Source organism: Saccopteryx bilineata, chromosome X, assembly GCF_036850765.1.
Source record: "Saccopteryx bilineata isolate mSacBil1 chromosome X, mSacBil1_pri_phased_curated, whole genome shotgun sequence".
Taxonomy (NCBI): domain Eukaryota; kingdom Metazoa; phylum Chordata; class Mammalia; order Chiroptera; family Emballonuridae; genus Saccopteryx; species Saccopteryx bilineata.
In genome coordinates, this window is record NC_089502.1 from 111085633 (window position 1) to 111102395 (window position 16763).

Sequence of the window (16763 nt, forward strand, 5' to 3'; positions counted from 1 at the left end):
GGATTGTGAATACTTCCTAAGTCTGAGGGTTGTGAGAACAGCTTATTATGTCTCTGATTATATTCCACAGTTGGTGACAAACTATATATATGCATATTAAAACTAGGAAAGACTCCTCAGAGGCAACAAAACAGAATCAGACAATGGCGGTGGCCCACAGCCTGTCAGAGCGTTTTCTCTTCTCCCCTTCTCGGTGGAGAACACCAGCCTGGGTACACAGTGTGGGGTTGTCAGCCACACGGTCAAGGCCCTAGCCATCGGCAATCAGCTCTGCCATCAGCAAGCAGCTTCCCGCCCCGTGCAGCCCTCACAGAGCCTGGCTTGTGGTAAGCGGGAGCCTTGCCCGGCCTGGAGCCCAAGCGCACCAGCCGTGGACACTCAGCCAGGACCCCCTCAGCAGTGCCTGGGCCTCCCCATATGGAACAAAGCCTTCCAGTGCTCCGTTTGGGACTGTTTATACATTCAGCCGACCAGTGTATTAGTCTACTCGGGCTGTCATAACAAGGACTACAGGCTGGTTTAAACAACAGAATGTACTGCCTCGCAGTTGTGGAGGCGGGAAGTCCAAGATCAAGGTGTCAGCACAGTTGGCTTCTGAGGCTTCTTTCTTTGGCCTGCAGATGGCCATTACCTCTCTGTGTCCTCACATCATCTTCCCTGTGTGCATGCCTCTGTTTTAATCTCTTCTTCTAAGGACCCTGGTCATATGGTATCAAGGCCCATCCAAATGACTTCATTTTTACCTGAATCATCTCTCTCAGGGTCCTATCTCAAATATAGTCACAGTCTGAGGTCCTGGGGGCAGGCGGAACTTCAATACACACTGCTCACAAAAATTAGGGGACCAGGGAACGTGCAGATACTCCAGTACTTTCAGCCTTCTGTATAGTGCATTTTCACCAATGAAATAAAAGATGATTTTGCATCTCATTTGCATAATTGAACAACTTTCTTTGACTTGTCATTTGCTTTTCTGATGTTCTTGTTTAATAAAAAAAATCAAATGCTTCTTTTCTTTTTATCGCTTCATATTCGTTTTGAAATATCCCTTAATTTTTGCGAGCAGTTATATGTTTTTTTTTTTAAGGGGACACATTCAGCCCGTAACAAACTATAGAAATGATCCCTGAAAGTATAGTCTTACATTCAGCCCGTAAAACCAGACTCCCTCTGACCTATCTGAAAAGGAGAGGGGCAATCTTCCCCAATGAATTTGACTCTGTTTTCTCAGCAATCTGGGTCACATCCAAAAGGCTTAGGGCCATAAACAGCCTAGTGAGAAGCCAGAAGGCCTCAGAGGCCACCTGATCCACAGATGCACACCTCTCACCTGCCAGCTGAGGGGTCACTCCCAGAGAGCACACGGATCTGTTCAGTGTCACTCAGCCCGCCTGGACGGGAGGCTACGCGAGTCTCCTGATGGCCAGGCCAGGGCCCGCTCCTGCACTCGGCCCATCTCCCCACTGAGCCTGTTCTTCCCACTCTAGCCTGCAGGTGTGTCTCCCACCCGACTCCTGCCTCTCCTGCAATTTCTCCAGCCCAGTTCTCCTGGGTTCCAGCCCAACAGCTTTCTTTTGAGAAGTGCAGGGAGCAGGGGCCAGCCTTCCTGGAGGGGCAGCCTCCACCTTTGCTGGTGGCTGTGATAGAAGAGGCAGCATCCGCCCCATGTCCAGCCTCACTCTTTCTCAGAATGAGAAAGGGCCCAGGGAGAACTATGGGCTGCTTTCTCAGCCTCTTGTCTCCCCATCTCCCGGGCACTGGGGGTGATGAGGATTGGGTTCTGTGAGATGGAATTTAGCCCTTGGGATCCACACCTGAAGAAGGGAGAAGAAGAGCGGGCAGAGGGAGGAGTCGAGCTGGGATCTGGACCAATAGCCTCGGCTGGCCCCATAGGGAGCTCTGGAGCTCCACGCCCATCAGAATGGTCTCTAGGCCACGCCCTTGCAGCCACCAGGCACTGGGTAGGGGCTGTCCTGGGAAGGCGTGTCCTTGGCCAGGGGGCTCTCAGCAGCCAAGGCAGACCCTGAAGGGGTTGGTGATGAAGCTTGGGTGGCGTGAGGGAAATCCTTGAAGGGGGACCTGGAGGATATGTCACAGCACTCACCACGGGGAGATGGTGATGTCACCACCCTAAGCTTGTGAGTGCTTTGAAAGTAGGACCATGACCGCCTATCTCTCCAGTCCCCACAAGTGCCTGGCATCTTGTAGGTGCTCATTAATTACATGTGGGGTGGTGGTGTCATGTGAGGTCGCAGCCGCAGGCCTCCCTAGGAAGTGTGCTCCATTTTCAAATAACCAGGAGAATAGTCCCTTTCGCAGATTCTTGGCGAGAGAGAGAGAGAGAGAGAGAGAGAGAGAGAGAGAGAGAGAGAGAGAGAGAGAGGCCTTCGTTTCCCAGGGAGCAGCGATCGTGTGGGGAGTGTTTGCATGTGAATTTCCAGCAGGTCTCGGGGCTTCCAGGGCACCAGAGAACAGCAGCTGCTGTTCACCAAGGAAGCCATTGCTCAGCTGTGGTCAAATTAGATTGTATTTCAATCCACAGGGAGGAAATCGGGTGGAAGTTGGGCATTGTCTGGAGAGAAAAGGATTTCCTCCATTCTTTTAGTCCCTGCTTTATCTGGAGAGGGAAGTCTCAAGCAGACAGGAAGAGGGACGGGGAGAGGCTGTTCCTTCTGCTTTGGGAGGATGGAGGGGAGACGGGGCTGGAGCTGGGAGAAGCAAGCTGAAGGGGCTCGGCTTTCCCGGGCCGCGCTGGGTGGAGGGAAAGACATTTGAGAAGGGTGAGGCACGGCTCCAGCAACGGCGTGTCTGCCCCGATTATGTTGGAGGCTCTGGGAGAACAGTTGGAGGCTGCACTGCACACTTACCTGCTGGACTCCATGTTAAAGAAAACTTGAAGGGTGGCGCCATGTGGCGAGCGGAGCTGACTTTGGTTCCAGGGGCCAGCAATGGGCTTGGCCATTCCTTCACTGGAAGGTAGCCTTGTTCTGGGCCGGTGGGCCTATGCCAGGGTCCAGATGAAGGGTGTCACGGAGTCTCCAAGGTTCCATGGGGCTGATGAGAAAGAAGAGACAGAGCTGGCCAGGGCTATGGGACTCTGACTGCACCCAGAGAGGCAGACAAGAATTCTCCGGGCTCAGGTTTCAGTCAGGGACCGAGTGCGTCAGCATCTCGGCAGCAGCTGTTCCAGGAGCAGCCAGGGCCTGTCACTCCACTGCAGAGACCTGGGAACTTCCAGGGGGTGTCTTAGGACCTGATTCCTCTCCGTGCAGGACGCCCCTGCGCCCCTGGGCCCTGCATCCTTTATAACAGCGGTCCCCAAACGACGGCCCGCGGGCTGCATGCGGCCCCCTGAGGCCATTTATCCGGCCCCCACCGCACTTCTGGAAGGGGCACCTCTTTCATTGGTGGTCAGTGAGAGGAGCATAGTTCCCATTGAAATACTGGTCAGTTGGTTGATTTAAATTTACTTGTTCTTTATTTTAAATATTGTATTTGTTTCCATTTTGTTTTTTTACTTTAAAATAAGATATGTGCAGTGTGCATAGGGATTTGTTCATAGTTTTTTTATAGTCCGGCCCTCCAACGGTCTGAGGGACAGTGAACTGGCCCCCTGTGTAAAAAGTTTGGGGACCCCTGCTTTATAAGCTATTCAAAGTGTGGTCTCAGGACCAGCAGCCTCAGCATTGCCTGAGAGCTCGGTAGCAATGCCGAGTCTCAGGCCTCACTGCGGACCTGCTGAGTCAGCACCTGCATGTTAACAGTCTCCTCAGGGGATTTGTGTGCACAGTAAAGTGTGTGAAGCGCTGGCATAAGTTCTATTCTCTTCTCCCATATGCCCGAAAACCACCCTGCAGAAGAGAGGGAGAGGGGTGGGAATCGGAGTGAGCCTGGGCATTTGCCTAAAGGGACCATTTACACAATTGCATTGCACTCAGTCTACTCCTCACAACACAAATCACATGGCTCCACCCGGCCTGCTATGCTGGGAAAGAAGGGCTCAGCTATGAAGAAAACTGGCAACTCTCTTTGCTCATCTGACGGGCGTGTGAGATGATTTGTGAGTGTGCTATATGCAAATGAAAGCGGTGGCTCAGAGGAGGAAAGCCATGTCGCCAGTTAGTGACAGAGGTGGCATCAGAACTCCCACACTTTGACCTCGACTTTTCACCACCGTTCCCCAAAGTCTGCAAACTGGCACCTGTTTACGGTGAGCTAAGGCCAGATAGCAACTTGACAGAGTATGTTTGCCTTTTGACTATAATACAAAAGTTTGGGCTTGTCTTTTATAGCCTGTGTTTCTTTTTATTTCGTTTTTCTAAAAAATCATTTTTATTGTACTTGACTAAAGTATCCATCTGTGATGGATTGAAATTAATTAACAAACAAATACACACACACACACACACACACACAAGTAGGACTGTTCCAATATCTATAGATACTTTGAGAGAAACCCGGCCATTTCAAGTCTAGAGGAGAAATTCTCGAAAGTAGGGACACATTATAAGTTTGCCCCAGCCTGGCATGACCACTCAAGCCCGAGGGGCCGGGCTACCTTGGAAGGCATGGGTCATTGTCGCTTTATGTTGCCCAAGTTTCCTAGAGGTCTTGCTACCATAGGGGAAGGTAGTAATGGAGGCCTCTGGCTAAGTCATTCCATCTCCCTCTCCCAGTGCCCCCATTTTCTCACCTGTAACCGTGTCACCTACAAGTGGGTCGGCAGCACGGTCCTCCCCTGACATAGCTGGCACCTGCCCTGAAGAAGCAGCAGATCTTTGCCAGCCTCCTGATCTGTGGGACGACACTGTCTTGGGTGTGAACATCTGGGCACCAGCAGCGCTCTTCTTCTCTCCCCGCTGAACCTGGCGCGTTCTTGTCTGGCAGAGGAACAAGCACTTTCTTTTTATGAGCCTGCAAACCTCCAGTCTCCCAGCCTCCCAGCTGGCTGGGCGCCAGGGGCCGGGCTGACACACAGGCCGACATCACCACCCAGACCCATGGCCCCGGCTGCTCCGATTTTGGAGCGTCTGAGTCACCCCGCCTTGGATGACTCCATGAAAGACTTTGAAAGAATAAAGGAACAGGCTCTCCTAGGGGCCTGCTGATAGCAATCTATCACCATGTCCACACTCGGGTCTCTTTTTACTGCAAGCCTTGAATGCCTCTAATCCAGCAAAGCAGGCTGTGGGTGTCAAATTATGAACTGCTAAACAGGGGAGGGATGTCCACCAAATGTGAGGTGTGCACGCCTCCCCGTCCGTCCCTGCAGTGCTGTTTGCTTTTGTGCACCATAAAGGAGAGTGTGAGAAGCAGGCTTTTCTGTCCTCAGCAGCCGCCGGCACATTTGTCCAGAATCTTCAGACCACCCAGCATCTTGAGACGTGCTCAGGACCCAGGCACACTGTCCACCTGTGGGAGCCGGGTGTCTGGAAGCAGTGGGCAGATTAGCCCAGCGGCTGGCCCCTGTTTAACGAGCGTGGCACCTGGTGTGCGGCTAAACCCCTGCTTGTTTAGACAGCCCCGCTCGCTGCGCCACGTGTCACCTGCACCAGGCTAGGAAGGGTAGGCCCCTGAGGAGGGCTGTTTCTTTATTTTCTCAGAACCGAGCCCTGGCCTGCCCTGGCTCAGGTCAAAAGGATTCTGACAAAGGCCTGCTGAGACCCAGAGAGCCTTATTTCTTCAGGGGCTGAGGCCAGCCAACGGACCCACAGGTGACCAGGCAGCAGGGACCACAGTCCGTCCCTCCCTTCTCTGACTGGTCTCTTGGAGCTGAGTGCCAGCCACATCGCCCGGACCTCCTTGGGCTTTCATGTTTGCTTTTCAGTGTGGCTGCAAAGGAAAGTGGCAGGAGCCATTGGATGGACTCTGGCTGGGGCCCTTGTTAGTGGAACGGTGAGGCACTCTCCCAGGGTCCTGGTTTCTTTTTTTTTTTAATTATTTTTATTTATTTATTCATTTTTTAGAGAAGAGAGAGAGAGAGAGAGAGAGAGAGAAGGAGGGAGGAGCTGGAAGCATCAACTCCCATATGTGCCTTGACCGGGCAAGCCCAGGGTTTCGAACCGGCGACCTCAGTGTTCCAGGTTGACGCTTGATCCACTGCGCCACCACAGGTCGGGTCCTGATTTCTGAATCAGGTCTGAGAGCCTTAGCTTTGTTCCCTCGGACCCGGGCATCCAGGCCATGGGCAGGGGACTGCAACCTTGGCTCTGCTTCCCTCCCATACCTCTTCCTCCAGTGTGTTACTCCATCTGGCAGCCGGAGTGAACTGCTCCATTTTTATTTTATAAACTTTGATTTTGAAATAATTTTAGACTTAGAAAGTTGCAAAAATAATGCCAAGAGTTCCTGTGTCCTCTTCACTCAGATTCCCTGAATGTTAACATTTTACCAATTTGCAAAGTGTGTGTGTGTCTCTTCTACACACATATATACACACACACACACACACAATTTTTCCCCCCAGACACTTTTGAGATTAAGTTGCAGACATGATGCTTCTTTGCCCTTAAATATTTCAGGGTATACTCTTTAAAAAAGCAAAATCAAAATATCTTCTTTTAAATTAACCATAGCACAATTTATCAAAATCAGGAAATGAACACTGCTACAATCCTATTACCTGATGGACAGATCGTATTCAAATCTTATCAGTGTCCCACCAATGTCCTTTATAACAAAAGAAAAAATATTTTCCTAGTCCAGGATCCAATTAGAATTGCACATTGTATTCGGTTGTCGTGTCTCTTTAATCTCCTTTAATCTGGCGTGGTTCCTTACTCTGTCTTTGCCTTTTGTGACATGAATACTTCTGAAGAGTACAGGCTGGTTATTTTGTGGACTGTACCTTAGCTTGGCTTTGTCAGATGTTTCCTGTGACTAGATTCAAGTTCTGCATGTTTGGCAGGAACCTGACCGAGGTGGTATGTGTCCTTCTCAGTGCATCATATCAGGAGGCACGTGACGTCCATTTGCTCTATTACTAGGGAATGTTCACTTTGATCATTTGGCTAAGATGGTATCTTAATCAGGTTTCTCCACTATGTTACTTTTTCCCCCCTTTGTAATTAGTAGGCATCTTATAGGCAGAGCAATCTTTTAAAAACTAGAAATCTGATTCGGTCATCTCTCTTTCCTAACCTTAGTTGAAATCCCTTATCTTGGTGTCCCAATGTCATGTGATCTGGCCCCCGTTGAACTCTGTGCTGTCATCTCCTATCACTTTTCTGGGAATTCCAGGCACACTGGCCTTCCTGCTATTCCTAGAACATACCAAGTTCATTTCCGCCTCAGGGCCTTTGTGCTGTTTCCTCTGCCTGGAATGCTCTTCCATTCAGCTGCTGCTTGCCCACTTCTTTGTGTTTTTCAGATCTTGGCTTACAGGTCTCCCGAGGGAGGCCTTCCCTGCCCACCCACCTAAAGGGGCTCTCCACCTGCTTCACCACAGCACTCTGTTCTGGTTCTAAGCACAGGGCTTACTACCATCTATGATTTGCTCATTTATGTTCCTGCTGTTTGTTGTCCCCAAAACAAGAGAGCAGGAACCCATGCACCTTGCTCAGATCTGTGCCCATGCACCTGGCACGAGGCCTGGCCCAGAGCTGTGGGATGAATATTGATCGAGAATTTGCTGAATGAATGCATGATGAAGAATTGCTCAGTAACATGTTGCAAGCAGGGATCCTAACCCGGAAGTCTTGGAGTACCGCCAGGTTGTCTATGTTGGTCATAGTGCAGCTCTGCTGAGCTTCTGCAAGTAGGGCAGATGGCAGCAGGGTAGCTTCGGGCTCTTGCATGGTGCCTATAAGGGGGGACTGCAGGAAGCAATGAGAAAGCATGAGAAAGTGGGGCAGAGAGGTGCTAGGATCTTTGAGCTCTGAAGCGCCGATCCCTCCCTCCCTCCCTCCCTCCCTCCCTCCCTCCCTCCCTCCCTCCCTTCCTTCCTTCCTTCCTTCCTTCCTTCCTTCCTTCCTTCCTTCCTTCCTTCCTTCCTTTCTTCCCCTTATAGTGTTGGGGATGGGAGGGCTGGGGATTGGTAATCAGATATACATACACATATCCAAGACACAAAGGCAGCCCAGAAGGAAGGCCTACAGATGCTGGCCGCTGTAGAGCAGCAAGAATTGCCAGGCCAGCCGGGCAGCTGGAACAGAGCCGGGCGGGCTCTTTCTGAGTTGAAGAGAGGCTGCCAGATTAGCAGCTTCCGGGAAACACGCATAGAAGTCAGGCAGTTGTCTTCAGCTGTTTTCTCTCCTGTGCCCTGGTCACGGGGTTTCCCAGCTGCCCCTAGCTCCTGCTGCTGCAATGCTGGTAAACGTGCACAAAGGGAGGGCATGGTAGCCCTCTGGGAGAGTATCTGTCTGACCACAGGACCATAAGGGAAAGGCAATGCTTGACACCAGGGTGGGTTTCCGGGGAGACATGTAAGGATGAGACTTTCCAGCAAATGTCCCCTTAGTCACGCTGCCTTCAGGGGATCCCTGCATGTGACTGTGCTGCTGAGGACACACCAGGACAAAGTTGTCCCCTGAATCGCCAATAGGGAAGCCGCGATGGCCTAGGGGTGTTGTCTTTCCAACGGTCCCCTTTCTTTGTCTCTCTTAGAGAGAGTATTTGTCTGTTTGGGTTGTCGTAAAATACCATAGACTGGGTGGCTTAAACAACAGACATTTATTTTCTCGTGGTCCTGGAGGCTGAAAGGCCCAGATTAAGGTGCCAGTTAGAGAGAGGTGCCTCTCTCCTTAGCTTGTAGACGGCCCTCTCCCTCCTGTGTTCACACGTGGCCTTCCCCCTGTGTGTACAGGAAGAACATACCCTCCAGTCCCCCTCCTTATAAAGACAGTAATCCTATGGGACGCCTCACCCTCACGACCTCATCTAAATCTAATCATGCCCCCTAAAGGCCCTATCTCTAAATATAGTCATATGGGGCTTAGGGGCTACAACATATAAATTTGGGGAGGACAACTCAGTCCACAGCAGCAGTGTGTATCTTTGCCTCTTAGCAGAGAGCCACGGAGTGAGTTCTCCCACTGGATCGGTCTCTCTGGAGGTGTCTCATTCCTTTCTCAATGCTGCTGGGGCTCAGAAATTCATTTCAAGAAATCCTCCCGGAACTGTCAGGATCTCCTCAGGTACTGCCACTGACCTTGATGAAATGAAAGCCAGGCCCTCTCAAGTGGACCCTGGAAGGAGAAACTTCAGGTGGCAAGATGGGGATTGAAGAGTGCTGCATGTGGACCCCAGAGCTGCATTCTGGCTTGAGGTTCATCTTCTCTCGTGTCTCCATGTGTGTGTGAGAGTGCCTGTGTGTGCGCATGAGCATGCACAGGCTCTCTGATTAGAACCTGAGGCACGGAGGCGCTGCTGGCTCCCTTTGCCCTGACCACACCCCTTTGGATACTTGATACAACCAATCTGTGCCCTCTTTGTCCCTCTAGCCCAGGTGTGGCCTCTGCTTTCTTTTCAGGAGTTCAGTGAAATGAGCTTGAAACTTTCCAGAAATCTCTGTTGTAGCAGGGGACATAGCGGCATGCAGGCTTGTAAGGCAGAGCAGATGGCTGTTGCAATGATCTCTCGCTGTATAACAAAGCATCCCAAAAGTTAGCAGCTTAAAATAATGACATTAATTTTGTCCACCAATACATAGTTTGGACAGGGCTGAGCAGAGGACAGCTTATCTCTGCTCCACTTCGTATCACCTGAGGTGGCTTGAAGCTGGGGTTTGGATTATCTGAAGGTTCGCTCACTTGTACGTCCCGTGTTGATGCTGGCTGCAGTCTGAGGCGTCAGAATGCCTATGCAGGTCCTTTCCAAGTGACTCTGGTTTCCTCACAACATGGCAGCTGCATTCCAAGGACGAGCACCCTAAGAGAGAGAGCCAGGTAAAAGCTGTTATACCTTTTATGACCTGGCCTTGGAAGTCACCCAGGGTCACTTCTACTAGATTCTGTTTGTTAGAAACTTGTCACTAAAGGATGGCTCACATCAAGGTCAGAGAATTAGCATCTGTGTTTGAAAACCACTACAGTGGCTCACGATTCCTTTCCATTCATGCAGGACATGGGCTCTTGCCTTCCCAATGACTGGTTTCTTTCTCACAGAGTCCCCATTATACCACCTGCTACCCAGCAGTGCCTTTTGTGGATGCCAGACCACAAGAGAGAACCAGGCTTTCTCTGATCTAGGCCTAACCAAGACTCAACAGCGCTCTGCATGAGGGAACAATTTGGAGGCCCTTCAGATCGGGAAGAATGTGCGTTTTCTATCAGAACAGCATTTGGCTGGAAGTTACAGAATGTAAAACAAGGCAGAGATGTATTCCCCTCTCACCAGCAGTCTATGCCTGACGTGGAGCTTCTGTTGAATGAAGTTTTTAGGAACCCATATTCCTTCTATCCCACTTCTCTGTATAGTGTGGACTACCATTCCCAAGTTACCTCATGGTCCAAGGTTGTTTCTGACTATTAGAGAGGAGGAAGGGGTTGAGCAGCAGCAGCAGCAGATGGTTCCCAGAACTGTTACATGGTATCTGCGCTTGTATCTCACTGGCCAGAACTTATAGGCATGGGTACTCGCACCTGTGAGAGAGTGGGAACCGAGTCTGCTTTACGGGTGGCCATGGGCTCAGCTACAGTTGCTGGTTCTATTAGCATGGCAAACGGGGCAAAAGGATGCACCCAGCACAGGGCCTGGCCTTAACTGTGGGTTAAGAAGCAGACTCTGCCAAGCTTATTAATTAAAATATTTTATGCACAGACAGATTTACTCACCAATTCACTTCCTCTGACTATAGAAAAATTAATGGTCTACAAAAATGGCAAAATGTCTTATACTTTTTGTAGCTCTTTAACTCACATCGGTTTTCTTTGGCAATTTCTCAACTCAGAAACTTTGGTGGAGAAACCTATTGAGAGGTTTATAAATTATATAATAAAAGGAATCATTGTTTGTGGTAAGTAGGAAAGTTACACCATGCTTTATTTGGTTTCAGAATTTCAGCTGATTGCAACTATATGTGTGTATTACAAAAATACCCAAAGAGAAGGATCAGTGCCAGCCAGGGGTGTTTCTCAAATTTCCATATAAGGCTGCTGTTTACTTTGGTAGGGGCTTGTGGAAACTTGTGTCAACTTGCATGGGTATTTCTATTTATTCCAGTGGTATTTTAGACCCTTGAACAGACTGGTGCCCTGGACAGATGCCCAGCTGGCCTGCCTAGCTAGCTTGGTGTCTGAGGAAACTAGGAGACACTTTACAATTTAGAGAAGACCTGGGTTCTGCCCAAAAGGTATGACCTTGGCTTTATGGCCTTCAGTAGGTGAACTGTGCCTCTATATACTACCTCGACCCTGATATTCATCTAAGGGACTGGATTGATTTCCTAGGGCGGCTGTAACTGAGTAGCTTTAATGACAGAAATGTATCGTCTCATAGTTCTACAGGCTAGAAGTCTGGGATCAAGGAGTTGGCCGGGCTATGCTCCTTCTGCAGGTTCTAGGAAAGGGTCTGCTTCTCATGTCTCTCTTAACTTTTGGTACTTTTTTGGCTTGTGACAGTAAAATTCCAATCTTCACATGACATTTTCCCTGTGTGCATGTCTGTGTTCAAATTTCCCCTTTTTTAGGAATGCCAGTCATACTGGATTAGGGTCCACCTTACTCTAGTATGTCTTTATGAATTACATTTACAAGGACCCTATTTCCAAATGCAATGACATTTTGAGATATTGTGGGGATTAAGACCACAACATATGACTTTGGTAACATACCATGTAACATAACAAAGACACCCATATATGGGATGATTGTGTGTGTGTGTTGTCTTGCACACTCTGGCCTAAAGGTTCTTGATTTTTTTTGGGGGGGTGGTTTTTACCAGTGAGAGCAAGATGGCCGATGGGAAAGTGGTTGACAGGCCTTTAGTTCTTTCCCAACAAAGGCAGGGTAATTGGAGTGTAGCATGTCTGAAATGAGACAACCTTGTGCAATATCTAGAGCAGAGGCATTGGCATCTTTTGGACGATGCATCTATCTGGAAGTCATCTTAGTTTTAGTTGGTAGCAGGATGTTTGCTATATCTAATGCTTTCAGTTCTAATAGCAAAAAGCCCACTCCAAATGCCAAAAGTTGGGAGATGATCATTTCCTGTGACCCAGAAGCCCAGAGGCAGGACAGTTTCTGGGTTGGTTCATGTAGTGCTCATTGATATTAATGAAGACCCAGGTCCTTTCTCCCTGTTTGCTCTGCCATCCTCAGCATGCTGCTGTTGGTCCTCTGCCTTGCCTGCCTGTGTTCAGAGGAGCGCTTCACTGGCTCCAGGTGTCCCATTCCAACACAAGCCCTTGATGAGAAAATACTTCTCAAGTCCTTTTAAAAGAACCTCAGCAGACTTCCTCTCACCTCGTTGGTCAGAATTGTGCCACTGGGACAGGAAACGGAGTTGTCATGACTGGCTTTGGCTTACTAAGCTTCACTCTCTAGAGTTGGGAGGAGCTAGTTACCTTCAATACATATCGACTGCCCTTTTCCTGAACAAAATTGGGCTTATGTTGGCAGAGAAGAAGGGGGTAGGTCTACTGGGAAGACAACTCACAAAATCCACCACATAGGTCCTGACTCAAGTGAAGGGATGGGAGGAGGTTTTCTCTGACAGAGGCGGGGGTGAGGTGGAGTGGCAGAGATACGAGGGAGAGGGCGTGCCACGTAGAGTCATCAGTCGATACCTTCTTAGAATAACAGTTCTCATCAGGCACTGGGTCTGACTTTAAGCTGACAAATGATTTTCTTTCACAATAAAAGTACAAACAGAATCTTAATTAATGAATTTGCCAATAGCTGTTGCCTATTTTATGGGCCTTAGCCTAGATTCAGTCTGTGGACAGGATGAATGAGTGTGTGTGTGTGGATGTGGCCATAAATCACCCAAGGCCCGGGACAAGGGCAGTCTGGTTGGGATCTTCCTCAGCAGCCCTTCCTGAGACAGCTGAGACCGCCATGACAGACACGAGAGCCAAGCTGCCACGTCAACCACAGGAGCTGAGACAGCTATGGTGCCCACGGGAGGACTGTGACAGCACAGCCTGACCCCAGCTCACTGCTGCCGCTTCTTGTGGCTCAGAAGACTAATGTTTCCCTCAAAAGGTCGTCCACCCAAGATCCTGCTGCCCTCAGGTGGGCATTTCTCCTTTTACTACTGTATTTCCACGTAGGGGGAAGCCATGATGATTTCAGTGATCTAAGTGCTTTTGAAGAAATGCTTGGAAATGGTCATCCTGGTTGGGCTGGGGTTATTATGTCTGTGTCATTCATTCAATGTCTAAGTTGTACTGGGCACCGTGCAGGGGGCAAGAGGGAAAACAAAGCATAAGATAGTCTGGTCTTGTTCTGGGAGGCTCAATGATCTTGCCAGGGAGCTGGTCAGAGGAGGAACCATAGGGGAGGAAGAACTTTCTGCCAGCCCTTTGTTTTTCATGGAAGCAGAAGGGAGAGTTAGTCTTAGGACCTGAAAATGGCAATAAATACCATCTGTTGACAAGAGGGTAGGGCAACAGATGTTAGATACTAAAGTGAGCATGAGATAGACATCCTGAAGATTTGCTTAAAGTTAGGACACCTGTACTTTGAAAAAGCTTTCCAGGTAATTCGGAAATAATTACCTTTCCCTATTCTTTCAACCCTACCTCCCACACTGCCTCAGTAATAATCACCAAATGACAAGAAAATAACTAATAACCTCACATACTTAAAGACAGTTGAGTGTATCCCCTTTCTATAGACTTCTCAACCCCACTTCCTTCCATCTGCCTGCACAGGCTTGTTTTCCAACTATTGTTAACTATTAATAATTTGTTTAGCATTAACTGACCTTTCCAATATTTTTAGTTGGTATTTTCCCAGCCATTTGTTACAATTCTTGAAAACCAATTCTTTGCCTTCACATGGCATCAATAAATTAATTTCCTTTATTTTTGTCCTTGATGCGGCTGAGAAAGCCTGGTGTTCCATTTGCAATAACTGGCCCTTCAAGTATTTCTCTTATTTTCTCAGAAGTCAGATAAACTGTGAGGTTGGTACCCAGTGAGACAGCCCCTAGATGAACCCCGTAAAGTGAACTTACCTGGGTGACATTCTTCTCATCTCCGGGAGCAGTCACGGTTGAACAGGTCTCCCATCTCTGTCTACATTGGTGCCACTTAAAATGTTTCATGTCCTTCTGAATCTTAGAATGGCTATCACTCAGTCCTGCCAATTTACAGTAGTAGGGTTTCCATGTTCTTGACTAACTTTGTCTTTTGTGACAAGTTATTACTCAAAGAGTTAAAATGGCTGCCATTATTCTGGCTCTTGCAAGAGTTCTCTCGGTCTGCCTTCATTTTCCCCTTGCTACAGTGGCCTCTGGGGCTGGAAGTTTCTGAGTCTCACCAAAACCCTGCAGACACCATAGTCCTATGGGACCCTTGCCTGTGGCAAACCACTGGTATGACTTTGTATGTGACTAGGTTTCCTCAAGCTCCAGTGGTAGAGGTGCCAGATAAAATACAGGCCACCCAGTTAAAGTTCCAATAAACAAATAAATAATTGTTATTGTAAGTAGGCTCTAATATTGCATGGGATATATTTGTATTAAAAGATGCATTATTTACCTGAAATTCAGCTTTCACTGGGGGGCCTGAGTTTTATTTGCTAAACTGGGCAACCCTACCCAGTACCCACACTTGTAAAAGTGAGGGCTTAGACAGCATGGCCTCCCAAGCAGGGAAACCTCAGGACTGAGCTGGCTGGGGATCAATGCCTTACCTGAGAGTGATCCCAGCTCTGCCACGTGTCACGGTGTGGCTTTGGGCAAGCACCAAGCCTCATCTGTAAAATGGGAATGATAATGGCTCTTCCCTCATGGGGTGGTCCCAAATATTCAATGAGATCATGTGTACAAAGTGCTTATATGTGTCAGGCACACAGCAAGTATAAAATTAAAGTGAGCTATTATTGCTCTTTCCCGCGCCATAGTGCTATGATCCATAGGCAACCGTTATTAAGCAACAGACGTCTTTGCACCTTTGTGGGTAAGGCTGCGTGTGTGCGTAGTGTGCAGTGTGCAGAGGTAAGGAACCCGCCGGCCTCGTCCTCCAGGCCTGGGCGCTCGGTGTCCAGCCAGCAGTTGTGGATGAGTCTCACTACCCACTGCGTTCAACTCCCACAGCTAATAACATTGCAAAATGAGGGTTGTAGATGCATTCTCCTTTCCTCGGCATCTTTGCGGGCAGGTTTTTAATTTTGAGCAGGAGAAAACCCATCAGGTATTTGAGATTCCTGGGGGGCAGCTAATGCTTCCTGTCAAATGCTCACCCCGGGGTGCTTTGTTACCCTGACACCTCCGAACTCAGAGTCAGCGGCAAATTGCAGGACAAAATTCTTATGCTGCAAGTTTATTGCATATTCATAGAATTTAGGCCATTAGGCAACATTAGCTTTAAAAAAAAAACTTTTTATTGAAGTCTAACCTACATTCAGAGAAGTGCACATATTCTAAGTGTATAGCTGGATAAATTCTTACAAGCTGAAAGCCACCGTGTAGGAGCCCAGGTCGGGACACAGGACATCAGCAGCCACCCCCCCCCCCAGAAGCCTCTCCCGCCATCGTGCCCCCTCCCAGTCACTGTTTCCCTTGAGGGAGGTCGGCTGCCTTTGCACAGAGAGTAGTTACGCCTATCTTTGAACCTTACATAAATGGATCATACAGTATGTCATCTTTCGGGTCTGGCTTTTTTTTTGCTCCATGTTATGATGGTGAGATATATCCACTTTGTTCATGCAGCTGCAATTTGCTCATTCTCGTTTTGATGTTCGCGTTCCACTGTGTGCTGTTTGCACCCTTTCTTTATCCATCCCACTGTGGATGGGCTTTGGCGGTTTAGCCTTGCTGTGGACATTGCAGTGCATGCCTCTTCGTGTATACATGTGACACCTAGGAATAGCTTTTCCCCCTATGGCTGAACATATCAAAGGAAGGAAAAACACGCATAGTTAAAATTTTTTTTGGATACCATCCTAATAAATTGTTGTGGAAGAAATGAGCGAAGTGGCAATAAGAAAGGGAAATTTCAATTTTTACCAGTGTAGTGAGAAAGTTTGGAAATGCTTTTTAAAACGTGATCTGTTCCATCTGCTCTGCAGGCTCCCTCTGCCAGAAGCTTCCCGTGGCTCTTCCGCGTGGAAACAGGCGGCTAACGCGCAGACTGTGCTCTGCACGCCACTCCCCTGCGGATCCCGTACAAATGCGGATTCTGATTCCGGAGCTCCCGATGGAACCTGCGATTCAGTACAAGCTCCCAGATGATGTGGATGCCGCTGGTTCAAGGACCACACTTTGAGTAGCAAGAGGAGCCCATTCTGCGGGTCACTGTCAGACTGTTAAGGGTCAGACTGTCTGTGGTCAGTCTAAACTGTCTGTTCCCTACCTGCTCCATTCATGTCACAAGCACGGATGGTGCCTCCACTGGCAGGCAGGGGCGGGGGTGGGAGGGAGATGGACAGAGAGATGGGAGGAGACTTGCAGGCTGGAGCACGATGTGGAAAGAAAGTCGTGAAATGCTGGGTTCTGGAGCCTAAAAGAAGAATGATTGTGCTCTGGCTTAGCTTTACTGACTGTGTGACCTTGCGCAAGATACCTAACCATCCTGAGCCTCAGTTTCCTTATTTGTGAAATGATGTGATACTACTCCCCCCCCCACACACACACACATCGTAGGGGTGTTGTGGGGA